This window comes from Lactuca saligna, chromosome 3, assembly GCF_052625555.1.
Source record: "Lactuca saligna cultivar CGN05327 chromosome 3, ASM5262555v1, whole genome shotgun sequence".
NCBI classification, from domain to species: Eukaryota; Viridiplantae; Streptophyta; class Magnoliopsida; order Asterales; family Asteraceae; genus Lactuca; species Lactuca saligna.
In genome coordinates, this window is record NC_136419.1 from 119,928,757 (window position 1) to 119,949,497 (window position 20,741).

Consider the following 20,741-nt stretch of genomic DNA (forward strand, 5'->3'; position numbering starts at 1 on the left):
TACCATACTCGAATTGAAAATCGCCTCACCCTCGACCTTAGCCGAATTAATGCTCATTTGCCTTATGCACCTATTGGTATTTCCCGTACTAACGAACTGACCCTACCAGGTCTAAGATATCAGGTGACAACAATACCCCTCAACCAATAATCCATCTCAGAATCCAAAATCTCCTCTTGCCTACCCAACGCACTACCAAACCCAAGCTCAAACTCGAGGGTTTGGTCCGACCCAAATTTGGAACCACTTGCCCCAATGAAACAATCATCTCATGACTCAACTTGCAATCCGCGCTAATACCACTTTTCCAATTCCCTCCTATTGCGACAACCACCACTCAGGTCAGAATATAACGATTCCCGTCAAATATGGAGACCCAGTCTCTTCCTTGGTTCGACCGCCAAGCTCCCCAAAACTCAACTATTAGGGCTACATTAGCCCAAAATTCTTCGGTGTCGTGCTCAGATCAATGAGTACTTCCGTATAACCACCTCTCGTTGATTAGAGAGTACTACGGCTTCCTATAGCATCGCAACAACCTCCCTCTGACTAGTGAATACTACAGCTTCCCGTAGCATCACAACGACCTCTCTTTGACTAGTAAGTACTATGGCTTCCCGTAGCATCACAACAAACTCTCTCTGACTAGTAAGTACTACGGCTTCCCATAGCATCACAATTACCACTGACTAGTGAGTACTACGGTTCCCCGTAGAATCACAACAACCTCTGACCAGTGAGTACTACGGCTCCCCGTAGCATCACAACAACCTCTGACCAGTGAGTACTACGGCTTCCCGTAGCATCACAACAACCTCTGAATAGTGAGTATTACGGCTTCCCGTAGCATCACAACAACCTCTGACTAGTGAGTACTACCGCTTCCCATAAAATCACAACAACCTCTGACTAGTGAGTACTACGTCTACCCGTAGCATCACAACAACCTTTGACTTATCCCCACCATCTCATTCTCACGTTATCGCCACCCTGCGTCTACTAGCATATGCTCCGTTGACTAACATAGATAGGTGCCCACACTTATCCAAATTACGCATCATTATTCCTAATGACAACCGCCATCACCAAGACACCTCTCCCCACTACAATTCTCATTCTTAAACAATTCCTCCTGATTCCAATAACCAAGGACTCCCATTGGTACCGCAGATACTCAATACGCCGCTTGCAGTCTCAACCCAAGACTCAACATTAATCCGAACTTCAAGTCATCATACTTGGATACCTCAGCAATGACCACAGAATCTCATGACGTACCACCTCAACCCTTGATCTCCTTCTTTCAGTATCATACATAGATACCCCCATGCATTTCCTTATAATCTCACAACAAATCTTCATCTCACACCACACCACTACAGAGTATCCTAACTCTCAATTGAAACATGAAGGATTCCTCAATAACTGAAAACATATTGGCGACAATCCGAAACTTCCTTCTATATTACTCAAAACTCACGCAATAATACTCATAACGACCCTGAAGTTGTTACTTAATCAATTCCTGCTCTATCTAAACCGTACAACCGCCCATACAATGAACCAGAATTCTCTCCGTTGTCGGACTAATCTTACGAGCCAACCATCTCGAGTTCACCATAATAATTTCTAAGAATTCCTAACCACCTCAAGCTCTCCGACCAACGGCTACTTACCATGGGGACACTCATCCGTTCCCAAAAATGCACTACATGCATTATCTCGCTCTACGTCTCGCCTCGACCACCAATACCCATGATATCATGAACCTACACTGCATATCTCTATATCCAGTGCTCTAACCGCTTTTGAACAAATCTCAGATCTCCTCAATAAAGTACCTAGTTCTCACCTACTTAGGGTTCGAGCCAACACCAATTGGTGCACTAACAATCTATCTCACAGACTGTTTCCACCAATAAGATCGCACCTACTCCTGGAAGGTGCTACGCACCACTCGATGATCTCCCCGATGGGGATAAATCAACTCCAATACCCCCGAACCTCAGATGAAATCTTCAAAAACTTTTCATCATGACTGCCTCTTAGTCATTATGAATCTCATACTACTCCACTACCAGGAATCTCGATCGTCTAGTAAGAACCCTGACTCTCAGTCCGATAATAATGAATCATCATACTCCTCATCCTCGTCTTCTCAACCAACGTTCCATCACATGAATCATCACAAGAACAGGGCCTCCATTCCCACACTCGATTCCCATCAAAAACAAAAGGGCCACCGTCCTGATACACTCTTCTTGTTTATCCAATGCTACAACAAACACACACCCTACTATACTCAAATAGGGTGCATCCTGGTCCTTGACCATCTCAGTCTCCACTGACAACCTACTTATGTTATATCATTATCTCACGGTAAATATACCGCCCGTTACTCTAGTGGAAGATCACCATCAATTTCAACCTACAGGGTGTATTCCCAAACTCTGAAACCGAAATCTCCACACTTCTTACATCTCCCACAGGAAATGGAAATAGCACTACTCGGGTCACAGAAAATGACATCTCTACCATCGGATGATTGCTCAACTCAAGCCGCAATCCTCCATAAGCACCATCTCTACTCATCCTTGAGTCTTGCGACTACACCTGTCATCTTACCAAAAATCCTTGAATCTATCTCAACGTCCCTCTCAAGGGATGCTTCTTTTGAAACTCATTCAACATGGCCCTCATGCCCAATACCATGTCGCATCTGATCTCCACCTAATCCATCATGATGGAATAATCCAGAAAAAAGGTACAAGCATTATCGGCTACGAATCATAATACCCGAACCATGACACCACCTCTCAATCTGCCACCCACCAGGGTACTCGAACCATGAAATCACCTCTCGGTCTACTACTAATCATGGTACTCGAACCATGACATCACCTCTCGGTCTGCTACCAATCATGGTAATCGAACCATGACATTACCTCTCCTGAGGCTCAGCCTCCTCTTTGGCCTTAGTCCCCAGCTCAATCTCCCTCTTCCGAGCATTTTCCTGGAGCTCGAAAAATGTTCGGTACATCGAGTTCGCCACAAACTCCCAGATATTTCTCCTCAGAATGCTCAAATATCGACTCATGCGTGTCTGCTCAGAAGATACATGCTAAGGGCAAAACTACGCCTTCTCGTTAAACATCTATGTACTCACAGTCACGAAATCCATCCCCTGCCTAAGGACAAGGTCTCTTGTGCCAACCGTTCCGTCTTCACTGGGAAACCTAATCGTCTCAAAATATGGTGGTGAACTTCTTCCAGGTCACCGCTCTAATCTCTGCAGGAGTGAAGTCTTCCGACACAAACTTCCACTAGTCTTTCACTTCCAAGCGAAGCTGGTTCAGCGCGAACCGTACCCTTAAATGTTCGAGATAGGAACAGGTGTAGAAACATCCCTCAACGTCAGAGGCCCACCTCATCGTGAATCATCCCTCAACTCCGCTGCTCTCTGGTGAGACGTGTACCTACCATGATGTCTCTGAAACACAACACAAAGATATTAGAGACTCGATCGAGTATGCTCGTACTCAATCACCCAATCCTACTTGTTCCTTGGTACCCTAAGGATTCTTACTTGGACATCACACTGATTTGGTGTTTTCAGTAGTATGTGCCCTATACTACCGCCCACACCGCATCAGTATTCACCCCAAGTCCTCCTCCTAGGATCTCGGATCACAAGTACTCTACTTCTTGCTAAACACAAGCTACCCTTCGGTAGGCCCCTCATAAGCTCCTCACTGCTACCTACCCACCCTAGTCCTAATATGAATACCTAACCTACTCTAGCATACATAACATATCATATCATATCTCATAACACATAATGTAAGGGTATTTTGGGAAATCATCGTTCGGGTGCTGACTGATCGTACACACTGATTCTTCCCGCTTTTCTCAAATTCTTATATTTTTTAGAAAAATTGTTTCTTTTATTGAGTTCAGATACGCCCGAAGGTGCATCCGAATCCCTCAAACCAAGGCTCTGATACCAACTTGTAACAACGTGAATTTTCAAAATAATTTTTCATTTTTCAAATAACATAAAAGTCATTCAATTTTCTCAAATCTCAAATTTAACAAATGCCATCATGATAAAACATATCCCAAGATAATAAAATAAATCCTCTGCCAGTGTGTACGGATCATGCCGGCGCCTTCCCGCAATTATTGCTAGTACCTGAAACACCTAACACATAACACAGTAAGCTTAAATGCTTAGTGAGTTCCCCAAAATACCACATACAACACATACGCCACTCAAGGCCATAACGCTATGGGATCTTTCGATCCATGTGTCTCGGGGGACTTCCATCCCAACTCTGGTAGACCTTCCGACTCTACCCGTATGACCTTTCGGTCCTCATCATCTTGACCTTCCGGTCCATACACTGTTGACCTTCCGTTCCATATCATGGTACTCATAACATAGAATAGCACATACATATCACATAGCAACATATATCACATACTTCGTATAGCATATAAGACCTTCCGGTCACACATAGTTACCACTCTAGGTAAAGTATAGTGAGAAGACTCACCTCCCGTGATGTCTAGTAAACCTTTTGGCTTGATAACCTCGATCGAGCCTCCGCCTAACACATAAGGCAAACATCTCTAATTAATACTTTCTCTTATCCTCATCTTTATAGAATGGGTAGAAGACCATTCAACCCCTCTCTAACCTCTCTTGAATCAGTTTGACCAAAACCCTAAGGTCAACTAAATTCAACTCTAGTCAACAGTTAAAATTTGACGAGACTCATCGAGTGCACTCAGGTGACTCGGCGAGTCCATGCTTGTCCTCTGAATCCTTCTAAGGTCTCACTCGACTCGTCGAGTTAACCTTTCACTCGACAGGTTAACACTGGTCACGAATCGCGTGGCAACCCGACTCGACTCGTTGAGTCCCCTTATGGATTCGACAAGTTTCTTCCATGGCAACACTCAAACGACCTTCTGAGGTTAGATCTACTTCTTTAACCTATAGATCTGACTTCCCCATGCCCAATAATCATGTAAAGGTCCAATATTGAAACTCATGCAATGCACACAAGGCTTCTTTTGGTGAAATAACTTCTAAAATGGCAAGAAAATTTTATATTGAACTGCAGATCTAATAAATTTCTATTCATTCTCGATTTATTTATATTTTTCACTCTACTATAATACATGGTCTTCCGACCATCCTGATTCCCATTTAACCTCTTTACATCTTATAAGTAAAAAGGTGTTAATATGCTTAATTGGATCATATACTTGAATCTCTTTCTAGGATCATATAATTACATCTTATGTGTAGGTTTTTACATTTGATTTGTTAGAATCTAAAATTTTTCATTATCAGTATTGAATGTCAGATTGAGATTGTTTTCATTTTTTATTCATGCTTATTCATTTGTTCAGTTCTTATTCATATAAGTTTGATTTTTTTATGAGCATTGGTAATTTTTTTATTTGTTTCTTGAAAAATATATTGCTAAATAAAGTTGTAAGGTTATCAGTTATGAGTAGAGGTTTTTAAAGATTGGTTTTGTGGTTGACTATGTAATTCCATTTTGAAATGGAAATTGCAATCACAGCTGCTCCTTTTTTTGGTCGATTTCATGTACCTACTGCCATATTTCTGCCATGTCTCTAAGTTTTTAATGGAACTCTTAATTTTGTATAAGATAGTCGGTTGTTTTGTAGCAAAATGTGTAGACTTGGTCCCACCTTTCCATCTACAATTACATTTGTTCTTCCTTTTATCTTATTTATTTTATATTTTATGCACACCTATCTGTTTGATTAAATGCTTAACCAAAAATATATAGTAGTATAATCTGTAAGTTACTATCTTTTGTTGTTTGAGTGTAATATGGACGAAGGTGAAGACATCCTACAATGAACACAAGGTTTCTTGAGTTGTCCATGCATGCTAGATTCTCTTTTAAATATATAATTGTATTTAGGGTGAAATCAATTAAAGATGTAAACATAATATTTAACATGATATGTTTGCTTAATGGAGTTGTTGAATTAATGGAACGGATAATTTAATTGGAATGAAAGTACTAGAAAAACAAAGGAAAGCTCATTGATATTTCTTTCATTTATCCTTAGATTAGGCTAAATGCAATGTGAATGTGTAGTTGCTTGTGAATGTATCTACATGTGGTGTGAATGTATCTATATATATTGTTGTTGTTGGGAGGGGAGGGGTATATTGTTCATTTTGAAACAACCAATGAATTGGTGTGAAATGAAAATGACATGTTAACATAATCTTTTAAGTGATGTCCAATTCGGGAATTGAAAAAGTGATGAAATTACATCTTAGAATGAATTTTTTTCGATATAAGGTTAGTTTTTTTCTAAAACAAAATGACTCTTAAAGGATAGTACACAAACTATGCTCCATTATCAAATCATTTATTTGTGATTTCTTGTTAATATCATCAATGTTTTGTGATATTACAGTTTTACCATATTAAAATCATTTGCATCCTCTTCGATATTTTTCGTTCATTACTTGGTGTTTGTTTTCCCATTAATCGTGTTATTCGGAGTTAATCTTAGCAATTTGATGATGTAGACCTTCTATTTTTCTAAAGTATAATGAAGTATTGTTAGTTATATTTTGATTTATGAAGTACGACAAGGTGTAATACAACATAAAATGCATGGTTATGCATAATGAAGTAATTTCACCAAGACACAATTTTGTTATTTTCTGATTTTGTAGACTGCTTTTACTATGCTTTTACAATATTCATTGGTTGAGACTTTCATAAAAACAAAAGTTTTGCACATAATATAAAATTCATGTGTGAAATGGAGGATTACGAAATTTGAGATTATGAAACTCTTTTTTCTATATAAAAAAATAAATTTTTTTTGTGGAGACAGTTATTTTTGGTAGTTCCTAATTTTGCTTTTTGTATACAAATAAGTAATTGTCAAAAATTAATTATTGACTGTGTTTTAATATTATGTATGTTAATTAAATTATTATCTCCGTATAAAATACGAGTTATAACCTATTAATTGCAATAAATCATCTTCCTTAATAAATGAAAGTTTTTATTACTTATCACACTCTCATTTAATTCGTTAAATGTCATTTTGTGATTATTTTAAATTAAAGTTTTTTTCTACATATCATTTTATAAGTTTTTCTATATTTTAAAATTTTACGTAATAGTTTAATATAATAATTGCAATAAACATAGTAATAAAACGATATCAATCTCATTAATAAACTTACCTTTAAATTTCAAAATTTTTAAAATTAAAACTCATTAGTTTTTTATTATTTATTTAAATTATATTTTTAAATTTAAAGTATAAAAACATTTTAATTATAATAATTCACTATTTTTTTTCATATATATATATATATATATATATATATATATATATATATATATATATATATATATATATATATATATATATATATATATATATATATATATGGAAAAGTGAATATACCCTTAAGGGTATATAAGTTAGGTACCAAACACACCATAATACATCATTTTGTTTGATATATTTATTATAATGTTCTTGAACTTCAACCTTAACTTGATTTACTTTTAAGATATTCAAAATTTCACTGTTATATTTCTCTTACATCACATCTTTTTTCTAAACACATACTAGGCTATGTATATTGTAGTTGAAAATGAAATTATGTAAAAGGAAGATAACTGTGTAATTTATAAAATTTTTGGAAGTAAATCAAGTTATAAGTTAAAATATAAGAACATTGGATAATTAGAATGTATTGTATGATACAAGATGATGTATTATGGTGTGTTTGGGCACCTAAGCTTATATACCCTTAAGGGTATATTCACTTTTCCCATATAGGGTTTAAGGAATATGTGACTGTTATATACCTAATATTAGATATAGAACCATCAAAAACTACATAGTTTTAACATAATGCAACCAAATCTCTCTACCATTTTTCTTGTATTCTTTATTTGACTAGATGATAGGCTTTGTATATATTTTTATAGAGTTTTAAATATTTAATTTTGCACCACAAATCATGTATAAAAATACATTATCAAGTACCTATAAATCTTCATTTTCAAATTTAATGTAGAAAACTGTAGTGAAAGATTGAAATTATTCATTAAAAACCCAATAAAAATCTTCCCGTAACACATCAAAAAGAACAATGTAAGTATATATATGGTTGGTGCCAAAGAAAGTTATGAAGCCTATTAGAGGTCTAATATAAACAACACATTCAAAATACACAGATGTTGGAGATAAATTATGAAATCAAAAATAATATGAGCTTAAAAGCAATAGGAAGAAAATTGTGTTTAATCAAAGTGAAATCAATTTTGATGGTTCTATACCGAATATTACATACATGACAACCACATATTCACTTTTCCCATATATATATATATATATATATATATATATATATATATATATATATATATATATATATATATATATATATATATATATATATACTAGTAGGGTACCCGCGCGATGCGGCGACTCATATAATTTTTTCGGAAGGTATCTTACATGCGGCGATTAGTTTCTTTTTCTAGTATGTAAGACAGTGCGTATTATTTTTCTGTAAGAGAGAGTTCCTTTCGGCGAATACTCTCTAGCTAAGTATGTAAATCCGAATAATGTTGTTCAAAACCGGATATCTAAAATTTCAGATATCCGAAAGTCAGATATTGGATTTTAGGTATAAGAATCCGAATCAAAATTTTCGGATTTCTTAATTTTGTATACGGATTCGGATATCCGAAATTTATTATTTCTAATATTAAGAACCAACTAAATGTGAACTCAATTAGTTTAACCATACAAAACTTTGAATAGAATGCTATATATATAACGTATAACTCGGTTAACATTGAATTAGAAAATTTTCATTCTAAATACATCTGAACTTTAGACAACAAAATTTTTGTTCTAAGTACACGTGAATTTTTGATTGGAAATTCATATTCATGACCACCCCTAGATGCTGGAGGAGACAAAGATTAGTTTCTTTTCGACAATTAGTTTTCTTTCAATTATGTAGCAATAACATGCACTTGTATAGTTAAATATTCAAATGTCCTATAATAATTATTTTCATTTTTTTATAATAAGTTATCAAATGTTAATAATATTACATTTACATGAAATAATGCTTATTACCGTTATCAACCACCTATGTTTTAACAAAAAAAAAATCGTCTTGTATTGCTTAAATATCCAAAAACTTTAAATAAGTTGAAATAAAGTGTATATTGTCAAAAATAAATTATATTCATAGTTTACATGAAGAACATGATGATAATTTAATACAGTAAACAAAAGTTCAAGTGTTTGATTATTGTTTATAAACAAATAAAATTATTATATAAATATTATCTTATTGTTATGTCGTTAATTTTATTTTAATTCTTAAAAGTACATAGTGTAGTTAACATAGTGAAAATTAGACATCCAGCCTCTGTTCTGCCCATTTTCCTCCTAAAACTCAGACATCTACTCATAAATCTTGTATTTGATCACATAGTTTCTATCTATTATTAACTCATACAGGTGTGCTAATATAAAAAGATAAAATGTGTGGTGTTTTACCATCGTAACATAGAGTTGTTGCACTTTTTCAACGTTAGTGCCTTACTGATGATTTCTGCTTTTGGTTGCATTCTTCTAGGTTCTCGGTTTTATACAAATTGTTTCATGAATTTCGGTTACAGAGATAATACACTATATCCTACAAAATACTAAAACAACATGCCAAATAAGAACCTTTAGAAACAAAATTAAGTAACCATGTGTATAAAAACACAACATTACCATATAAAATACCAAATAGATCCTTTTGAAGGGCTTAAAACCAAGGAGCCAAAATAGATTTGAAAAATCTAAAAAATGGAGTCACATCACCAGCTTATATCTTCAAATTCAAGATAACCATGAAAAATACATAAATTATAGAGAAGATGACCGAATACAAAAAAAAAACTAAAGTTTGGAACATATGAATGAAAATTTTCTACACACAAACCTTTTATCCAAATAAACAATGTTCCAAAACCAAAACTATCACATTCATGTTCAAAGGTTAGTTTTGCCTATTGGCAGGAACAAATTAAACCCACGTTCCCAAAACAATGATCTTTCTAATCTCACCTTTCCACGCGATGCTACTCTGCTTCTACAATCCTTTCTTGCAATCATGGAGGAGTACATAAGACAAGCACTATGCATGGTCTTCATGCCTAGCTGCTAGTACACAGTTTACATATGCTAAATGACAATTTTACCCCTGCACCATAAGTCCTGCAAATATAAAAAAATTTATGAACAACATCATCCCTCAACTCCAACCCCACTCTCTAAAACATATGTTAATGACCCCAAACCCCACAATGAAACAAATTATACCTAATTTTGCAAATTTATGATATCTAGCAAGACTCCACCGAAATGTTAATGCAATGTGTTTTAGAACTTAGGACTCCCCCTCCCTAAGTTCCTGTAGCCTAGTAAATGTCATTTATAAGTTACCAAACTAAATCGCCACAAAATTCAAAAAATAGAAAAGGTAAAAGCCTTATAGATAATGGACCACGAAACAAAAGCCAGACCTTAAATTGTTCTATAGAGAAAAATAGTAAAACCAATAAATCTGTAAAATAACAAAAGATTAACTTATTTTGCAGCCTTGACTGATTATTACCATAAAGAGAAGATGAAATAGATTTTATAGATCGGGCCAGATTTGTGTAGGTAAGATTAAATTGGAGAGAGAAAGATAGATAGAGAACCCTGGAACAGTTTGAACATCCTTTTAGGCTAAAATCGTGATCAGTAAATTCATGCATCTTTATCCAAATTCAACCACAACTAAATATAGGGCAACAGTTAACATCATTGATTAGCAAGTAGCATTCAGTTGTTTAAACTATGAAGCAGAAAGACAATTATTATTCTTTCATTTAATCAACTTTCAAAACTCTTTCAGAAATCGTTTGCTTTCATAGTTGTAAAGGTAGACACGAACCCACAATAAAAAGACACATAGTGAAACACACCATTACAATTTTACTTTCTAGCCCAGATTCGTGAAAGTATGGTTCAACCAACATTTAATATATACAAACCTTTAAGATAGACACCAAATAAGAAATAAAGGAAAGTATATCCGGATGCTTACAAGGATATGTAGAAAATACACTTTTTTCCTAAACCATTGGCTTGTTTATACATAGAAACAGAGAAATCAGTAAAAATATTCAAATACATGTCATGAACATTGAAGAAAATACAAGATTATTGACAACTTACGATCTCTAGCTACGGATTTTCATATGGTCTTATCTGTTAGGTATTTTATTTCAACATCCTGCCATCCCACGACCTGTAAACACACAAACATTTACGCTTTTCCTTAGAGAGATACAAAAAGAGATAGACAAAGAAAGAGAGAGTGGTGGTTTTCAGCGAAAGACAAAGAGGGAGAAAGCAAGAAAGACCATGGTGGAATGACAAATCTTACAACCGCATCGATTGAAAGATCCAGATAAATATTCACACCTGGGAAAGCTAAAAAAGCATATCTTCAAGAATAGAAAAGCTCGAACCTGAGAAATCTTAAGAAAAAAAAAACCATGAGAAATCAAAAGTAAAATAATTGATTCAGGGAAGATGCTTACCAGTTTAATGGCTCTTGTTCATTTGATGATTGTAACTGGGTAAGCCGATTTTGCAGCCACTGGGTAAGAGAATAAGCTTTGTTGTTTAGGCTTCTTCGTCTCCATCAGTTTTAAAAGCGAGCATGGGTGAAGGTGGTAGTGGGTAACGATGGCAGTGGCGGTGCTGCTATGATGGTGACACAATCGTCAACATTTTGTGGTGATTGTCTGTCGAACCCTAGGACATCGGTGATGGTGGCTGATGTTTGGATGATGGTTGATGCGGTGATGGTCTCGATTGGTTATAGTGGAGATGACAATTGAGTTCGGTTAGGGTTTGTGGAATATGGGAAACGTATTGGAAAATTCAAATTTTGATACGATAATGGTTGTGAGATTGTGCTTTCCTTGTTATTAGTTAAAAACATCAGCTAATAAATAGTAGCAGGATATCAACGATTTGTAACCATGCCCGGTTGGCAATCTGTGTGAGTGGTAAAGATAGATAGACTAAAACTCTCTATTTTTATTGGTTGAAAGAATTTCACATGGATCACCAAGAATTAAATCCCGATCGTTTATTTTTGATCCAAAGGTCCAGAACTGATTTCCTTGTTTTTTAAGATAACATGCATAATTTTTTGTACCATAGGCTTTAAAATTTGTACTTAAGACACAATTATGTATGCTTTATAAGATGGTATATATATATATATATATATATATATATATATATATATATATATATATATATATATATATATATATATATATATATATATATATATATATATATATATATATATATATATATATATATATCAACAACTAGTAGGCTAATACATGCAAACAAAGTATAATAATACCAAATCATCAATGGTAGAAACCCATGATGATTTTCAAGTTCTGAAACCAGCATTCTTAATTGTTATTGAATCTTCTATACTTATAAACACCGAATGTATATTGTCCACTTATTATTATACAAACTATGAAACTTTAATTTCATCTATACGATAAATATTAAACAAACTCGAACGAATTTAATCGCAACATATTGGACACCTTACGAGTCCGTTTTCATTGCAATCGGGACATCTTTGAAACCCATAATCATTTTCTTCTTCTTTTTCACCTTCATCAGAATCAACTTCGTAGTAAATCTTACAGCTTCCAGAACACGTCTCACATGGTAAAAATCTGACATCTCCACAAGCCTCACATCTTCCTCCACCACCACAACCACCACCACCACCACCCTCATCCACCATTTCACAATCTTCTAACACCTTATCTAGTTGAAACTCATCATGCAATTGCCTAATTTCCTCAGCACCACCGATGTATTTCTTCCCAACGAACACCTTCGGCAACCCCCCACCACCACCAAATCGATCACCCAACAACTCCTTGAGTTCCTCCTTGAAACCCGAATGCATGGATACATCTCGTTCGTCAACTCGAGCACCAGAACTCTTCAGAATGACTCGAACATGGCAGCAATCCTCGTAGGTCTTTCTAACACCCCTTAAGCTTGTGAAGTATAATATCAATTTGTCTTTTTGAGTTTGACCAGACATAATTTCGGTTTTTCCATCTTGTAACGATCTCCTCACAACATCAAGAAAGTTACCTTCCGATGACTGTTGCCTTTCGCTGATTAATGGCTTTTGGTTTGGATCAAGATATGATGCAATAGATGTGTTGTTCGAGTTTGAATTTGAATCCGAATGGTTCTTCTCTTTGATTTGTAGCCATAATGGTTTGCACAATACTTCAACATCTCGATCTTTTTCTTGCGGAATAGAGTTGGAATTAACGATGTAGGAGAATCGACGGATGTGATCCAAATCCACCGTGGATGGTGGTCGGAGAGGGCTTGAATCATCCAAACCCTCCATCAATTCCCACGTATTGATCGTTTCTGGCTCACCAGGAGGGGTTCTAATGGGTGTTGTTGGAGTAGTTTTCGTGATCTTTTCATTGATCATCTTAGACCATGTTTTGGCCTCGATGACTCCAACTGCAAACTCCTTGCTTTTCTTCTCCGGAAGATTTTCTCGAACCGGTTCTTGAAAAATCTGAGCAAGTACTGGATCATGGCGTACCTGATTGGGTTTAGATGAATCGAGTTGAAGGTAACCAAGGGTGGTGGAGGTGAGTGCTACGATGTGGCGGTGGTCGCCGTCGTGTGTAGAAGTAGAAGAACGGTGAACGTCTGACGAATAGCTCCTCCGCACCGGAGAACATTGAGAATTGCAGTTCCGGCATACAGTTTGCTTCGATGGTGTGCAACCCATTACACCAAAACCCCACCAACAAGTTCCAAAACTGAACAATAAAAGCCAACACTTTCTAATAAAAAAAGATTAAAGAAACATAGAATCTAGAGTGTGTGTGGATATGTGTAGGTGATAATGAGAAAAGGAGAGAAGTTCAAAAAATAACATTCCCCCATAAATGAGCTGGAAAGAGAGGCAACAGCTTCAAAAATAAAATGAAAAACAAATCAAGAATAAATAGACAGTTTAAATATACAAATAACGATGAGAACTGGGTAAGACTTTCGATCAAATTCCCATGAATATGAGACTAAAGAACACACAGTGTTTGTATGTGAGAGAGAAAGAATGAAAGAAGGCGGGAATTATTGCATACATGGCTATCCTTCTATTATTCATAGTCCCTACGTACAGAAGGTCCAAAAGCAAATGGAAAAGAACAGATCGTTAGGTTAACAGTTAAAACCCCCATGCGCATGTTGACCGGCGTGAATTTCACGTCCGGCTAAGGACATTGGTTTGGGAGGTAGCGACGAGTGGTGGCGGCGCGTGGGACGGAAAGGTAGGGTGTAAGCGATGGGAGTAGTACGGTTATGGAAGTTCTCCGACGTCGCGGCGGCGACAACGACTTCTCGGCAGTCGTGGGGTTAGTAGGGCCCTTTTCTGAAATAGGATTTAGAACCTGCTGAAAGGTCTGATTTTTGATTTGATTTTGAGGAAGCAAGTCAAAATCTTTAAGGATTTTCCAACGTATGTTTCGAAACCTAAAATCACGGGTTTTCCAAATATATATTAAATTTAAATTAAGAAACGAGAAATACTATTTGTAACAAAATAGTATGGATGTTTATATTTATATTTTATGTACTAGGTGTGAGATCTATATATTATATGGGTTTAATTAAAAAAAATAAATATAAAATTTTAAGAATTTGAAAAGTTTAAATTTATAAGAAAAATAAAAAAATTTTGAATTATTAAAATTAATAAGATTTTAATGTATTGATTACATTACATATATAAACTTTTTCTAATAAAAAGTTTACATATATATTACGTTACATATTAAATATGAAATTTTAATTTAATAAAATAAAAAAATAAAATAAAATTACAAGTGGAAAATAAAGAATTTAAAAATTCTAGAAAATACCATGTGTGAATGAGAAGAGAACATGTAGCAAAAAAAACTTTCATTTATTATAGTAAATATGAAACGATCTAAAAGTTAAAACTAGTTATTTTAAGAAAAAAAAAATTCCGTACCAAACACGCTCTTGACTACTTGTATGAATGTATATAAAAAATTTCTTAAAAAATGTGAACATTTATAGTTGTTCTTGACTACTTGTATGAATGTATATAAAAAATTTCTAAAAAAATGCGAACATTTATAGTTGTTCTAATATAACTTTATATATATATATATATATATATATATATATATATATATATATATATATATATATATATATATATATATATATATATATATATATATATATATATATATATATGGAAAAGATGAGAACCTATAAATGTCAAAAACCATTTATTTTTAAATTATTATTAAGAATTATACTTGTCGTCGTGAATAAATCACGTTTAACAATCGTAAATAATACAAAACTTAAATTCATTTTCATATTTATTTTATATTTCTTCCATATAATTTTTCTCATGGTCTAACAAAATATCTCTCTCTCTCATATCTTCTTCCACCACATGACGAACACAGCTAAAACCTTACCATCCCCACCACCACCGACGGTAGTTCTACAACCGTCACATCTATTCCTTTGTTGCAACTTCCGATCATCATTGAGATGCCATCGTTATTCGGACAAAAACTACTCTTTATTAGTCATCACTTCGCAATGTACCACCGTTCTTCCTTTCTCTAGCGACCGAACGAACACCTCTAATGAACCAATAACCACTCGACATGTACGATCTCAAGCGAACTAACACCTCCGGCTGCAATATCCGATGGTATGTCTGCAGATTTATGAATTCAACGAATTTCCTTTATGCTTCTTGTTTAGATCTTTTTAGATTTGAGTAATTTCGGTGATTTTTTATTACTCCAGTGGCATTCGTTGTCCAGATCTGTTTTGATCTAAGTGAATACGATTTTTAACAACATCAACTCTTATTTATGACGTTAATTTTGTTGATTCGAGTTGTTGTCGGTTTCCCTAAGCGAGATCGGCAAGATCTGTTTGTTTTTTTGTTCCAGATCGGATGACTATTTTATTGATAGCGAACTCCGGCGAAGACACCTCAAAAGGCTATTGACTCCGATGAAGTTCTAGTCGTTTGAAAAAGAATATTGGATGTTGCTATTTTGCGTCGATTAGAGATGAATATCGGTAAATTTTAAAAGCAGAGAAATATAAGAAAGCTAACGGAGATGCTTTATTATTTCCAGACTTGTGCAGGTACTTCGTTATGCATACACATTTTAATTACTTAGTATTAATTGCTTAGAGTGGTAACTTAGATAGTTTAGTTTCTTAATTCTCTAAATTTATGAATCTAATAAGGATACACCATACATATATAAAACATAAATATGTTATTTATTCTTTCGTAAACTTTGTCAATTTAATTACTATAGTATACATTATTTTATAATCATAAAAAACGAAGACGATGTTATTCCAAAGTGGAAATTAAAACCTAACTAGAGATGTATAAACAAATATTGTTATTCCAAAGTTGAAATTAAAACCTAACTAGAGATGTATAAACAAATATTGTCGTCATTATAATTTTAATATATATAAATAATATCAAAGTTATCTGTTTGATAATATGAAAATATTGTATTAAATTGTGAATGAATTGTCTATTAAATTATAAATAGGTTACGCATTAAGTTGTGAATGTATTATGTATAATACCTATATTAATTTTTTTGTAGATATAAATTTATTTGTTGTGTTGTATATATATATATATATATATATATATATATATATATATATATATATATATATATATATATATATATATATATATATATATATATAAATGTATTCATTTTTATAATTTTTTTGTATTAAACTATAATTGAGAGAATTATTATGTTTTTAAACTATAAATATAATATTTAAAATGTTAATTTTAGGCACTAAACTGTGAATTATTTGTATTAAATGTTTAATTTGATAATACAGTGGTGAATGCATTTTTTTTGTGTAATAAACTTGAATTTATTGTGTTAAGTTGTGAATTTTATGTATTAATATGTGATTTTTGTGTTTTAAACTATAAATTGAGTTTATTAGGTTGTGATTTTTTTGTTTAAACTATAAATTGACTATATCAATTTATTAAATTTGTGTATTAAGCTGTGATTTTATGTTTGAAAGTGTGAATTAACTGTATTAAACTGTAAATTTTCTGATTGAACTATGCAATAATTATATTAAGGTGTAAATTTTTTGTTTAAACTGTGATTTTTGTGTTTTAAACTGTGAATCTACTTTATTAAGCTGTGAATTTTATGTTTAAATTGTGCACTGATTATATTTAGGTGTAAAATTTTAATAAATTTTATGTTAAAATATAAATGATTTATGTATGAATATTTGTATTATTTTTCTTGTGAAGATATTTATTTTTCGTGTTGTATAAATATGTTAAAAATGTATTACTTTTTATAGTTATTTTTGCATTAAACTCAAAATAAGTGGTTTATTAAACTATAAATCTATGATTTTATATACAAATCTGATTTAAAAGGAATAATGGATGTGACGGTGGCACGACTGGTTAGTGGTGGTATGTGGTAATTGGTGGTGTTAAAGTTTTCATTTGACTTATCTGAATATATATATATATATATATATATATATATATATATATATATATATATATATATATATATATATATATATATATATATATATATATTCATGTACAATGGATTGTGTTAATTTATGAATTTTGTGTATTAAACTGAGAATGTACTGTATTAAAGTGTGTACTTTATATGAATTTTTTTTAAATATGAATGAATGTATGCATGAAAATAATAGACTGTGAATTAATGAATTAATATGTTTATTAAACTATGAATGTGATATTTTGAAGAGAGAAAATTAAAATTGTCAAGGCATAATTTTTTTTATTAAAGTTTATATATTTGACTGCAAAAGTGAAATTGTATGTGTTCAAATGTATTACCAAAGAAATATAAGTCATAATGTTTGTTCTGTTAAGCTATGAATACGAACAGAAAAATGCCACTAAATTTGTTGTTACTCTGGGGCGGTCCGGCGACAGTTTGGCGGGGGTCCAACGGTGGTCCAACGACAACTGATAACTATTGTAAACTAGAGAATGTATATGTTCGCTTAAAATAATATTAATGTTTGATTTGTCTAAAATACATTTAATGAAACACATTTTAAAAATGGTTCTTAGGGTTGTTAACCTTTTTGGGTTTTCATTTTAACCAATATATATATATATATATATATATATATATATATATATATATATATATATATATATATATATATATATATATATATATAGGAGAGGGTTCAATTGAGAAAAAAATTAAAAAAAGGTTAAGAATGAGGGAATCATTCTCAGCCAATCACTTATTTTTGCCGCAAAAGGCTCCAACGTACCGGCGGAAATGGGAAACGAATGCACATGTGTTTTCCAACATAACTGTTAGGGTTTAAATGTTGTAATATGTCGAAGTGTTAATTGTTACGAAGGGTCTTTATCCTTCATATGAAGATTCTTCAGAAGTAATATTATTTTTACTAAGACATTATAATGAATAGTCTTAATGTCTAGTCCTTAGTATTTTTGTTATGCTTTTGTACTCCTATAAATAGGGGTCTATACTAAGTGAGTACTAACTTTTCTCTAAGACTTTGCAGAATATTCTTTGTACTCTGTAAAAACAAGAGCATAATATGAGCTGAACCAAGATTATATTTACTCTCGTGTTCATCGTTTTTCTGCTTTCTGAATTCTTACAGGAATTTTTTTTTAACTCGATTACAAATCTTATCAATTGGTATCAGAGCGGGTCTTCAAGATCAAGGTGATATTTCAAGAACGATTCTCGGTTTGGCAATTATTGTTGCAATTTAAACAATTTTGGTGAGTCTCTCTCTATGATCTCTCTTAATTTCATTCAATTCGTGCATTGCGTTTTTCATTTTTGATCGTTTTGACTCGTTGGATCAATTTTTTTTTTTTGCAAAACCCATTTGTTTTGATCCAATAATTTTTTTGTTGATCAAATCCTAATCCACTTTCATATTCGTTTGTTTGATTCAATTCTTAATTTGCAATTATTCATTTGAATCCAAAAACAAAAATAATGTTGTTATTGTTCATCTTTTATTCAAAAATCGAGTCCAATTTTGATATTCGTGTTATTGTTCATATTTGGTTAATTGAGCCCATTTTACATCTTGTTTACTATTCGTTGACATATCCGATACTAAGCCCAAACTTGTTTTCAATTTCAATATCGTATCGGAAGAAGCCCAAAAACATGATCATTAACTGTTTTCGTTCTTGATTGTGTGCATTAACAAGTTGTCCGTTCTTGACTTGTTGAGTGTTCTTGTTTCAATGTTCCGATTCCATCAAATTTATCATTCTGAGTGATCGATTGCCATTTATTTTGATCTGTAAAATTGCTTTCTGAATCGATTTTGTTTTATATGTTCGATCTTAAAATCGATTTTATTCTAGATCTCGAGTTCCGATTTCAATTTAATGTTTCAGATTAATTGATTTGTTCATAAGTATGATATCGTGAATCGATTTGTTGTGATTAACTGGAATCCAAATTTTTTGGATTAAACTGATATAATCGATCTTGCTTTTACATCGATTTCATGGTTATGGTTCGTTGACTTTAAAATGTCAATCTGTGATTCATAATCGACTTTCTTACTGGGAATCGATTTTAGATTTTGGATGGATCGAATGTTGATTTTGTATGGGTCGGTGAATGAAATAGAAGAATGATATACTGGAATTCGAAAATTTGATGTCCAGGAAGTCTAAGTTGTTTTGTGTTAATTTTTGATAATGAAGAACTGGAATCGAATGATTTGGAGCATCGATTTGATCGATTTTTGGGTTTGATGTCAATTTTCAAATTTTGAAGAATCGAAGGGTATACTTGGGAACGAAATTGTTTTGCTTATTGATCTGAAAATTTGAAATCGATTGTACGAAGTCAAGATGAACAGATTATGATGTGACTAGTCTCATATGCGAAGATTTAAAGGTTTCGATTGTTGATGACGAAGTCTTTTGGGAAAAGGATTTGTTGATGTTTTGGGTTTAAACGAAATGGGAATGGAACTAAGAACTGTGTTTTGGGTTTAATTAGGAAAAACGAAGGGTCGATTGCAAAAAGGAACGAAGGTTATTTGGATTGTGAAGATACGAAGAGGTGTTGTGACTTCATACGAAGGGTCTCTGATTGAACAAAGGGGGTTACTGTTCATCACTGTTCATAATAGAGGCTTCGTATGCTTTGTATCTTTGGTTAATTGGGAATGAAGAAGAAAAATCGAATTTTCGAAACTAGTCCTTATAATTTTGAATGTTTGACAAATGGAAGCAGGCTTCGAATGTTTGATCAAGTCTTTGAATGTTTTATCAATTGGTATCAGAGCAGGAATCCTTTCTGTGATCTGATTTTCGTATGATCAAAAAGGTTTTTGAATCTACTGTTTGATTCAAAAAGTTTTCGTCCTTTTTGAATTGAAAAATTCTTTCT

General features: G+C 33.0%; 1 pseudogene; it reads right to left on the reverse strand.

Annotated features, from left to right (window-relative positions):
* Window positions 1-12,600: 12,600 nt before the first annotated feature.
* Window positions 12,601-14,350, reverse strand: LOC145037176 (uncharacterized protein At5g39865 pseudogene; annotated as a pseudogene).
* Between the last annotated feature and the right edge of the window lie 6,391 nt (window positions 14,351-20,741).